Source organism: Echinops telfairi, unplaced genomic scaffold (genome assembly GCF_000313985.2).
Source record: "Echinops telfairi isolate 266 unplaced genomic scaffold, ASM31398v2 ScPeMD7_7469;HRSCAF=8507_1, whole genome shotgun sequence".
Classification (NCBI taxonomy): Eukaryota; Metazoa; Chordata; class Mammalia; order Afrosoricida; family Tenrecidae; genus Echinops; species Echinops telfairi.
Genome location: NW_022111373.1, coordinates 88,703,532 through 88,704,347, shown reverse-complemented (window position 1 = coordinate 88,704,347; position 816 = coordinate 88,703,532).

Sequence of the window (816 nt, the reverse complement as noted above, 5' to 3'; positions counted from 1 at the left end):
TTTATTGGTTTGTTTATTTATTTATTTAAAGTGACTGGGGGAGTGAGCAGGATGTTGATGTTGTTTTTGTTGGTGGTGGATGTTGCTGTAGGTACCATTGAATAGGTCTGACACAGAATGACCCAACAACAGGACAAAATATTATCTAGTCCTGTACTATCTTCTAATTCTTGAGCCAATTGTTAGAGCAATGATGTCAACAATCTTCTTGAGGGCCTTCCTCTTTCTTCTTGCCCCTCTATTTTACCAAGAATAATGTCCTTATTTAGGGACCAATCTCTCCTGACAAGATGCTCAAAATATGTAATATGAAGTCTCATTGTCCTTGCATCTAAGGAACACCCTGACCATTCTTCTTCCAACAAAGATCAGTTTGTCCTTTTAGCAGTCCTTGGTACTTCCAAAATTCTTCTCCAAATCCATAATTCAAATGCATCGATTCTTCTTCAGTCTTCTATATTCAATGTCCAACTTTCATATGCATATAAAGAAAAAGAAAAGAGTATGTTTTTGGTCAGGTGCACCTTAGTTCTCAAAGTAAAATTCTTCGTTTTTGATACTCTAAAGAGAGCTTGTGCAACATATTTACCTAATGCAACATGTCTTTTGACCTCTTGACTGCTGCTTCCATAAATAATGATTATGGATCCAAGTAAGACAAAATCCTTGGCAACTTCAATCCTTTCTCCACTTATCATGTTACCAATTGGTCCATTTGGGAGGATTTTGGTCTTCTTCATTTTGAGTTGTAATCCATACTGAAGGCTGCACTATTTGATCTTCATCAGCCATTGTTTCAAGTCCTCCTCATTTTCA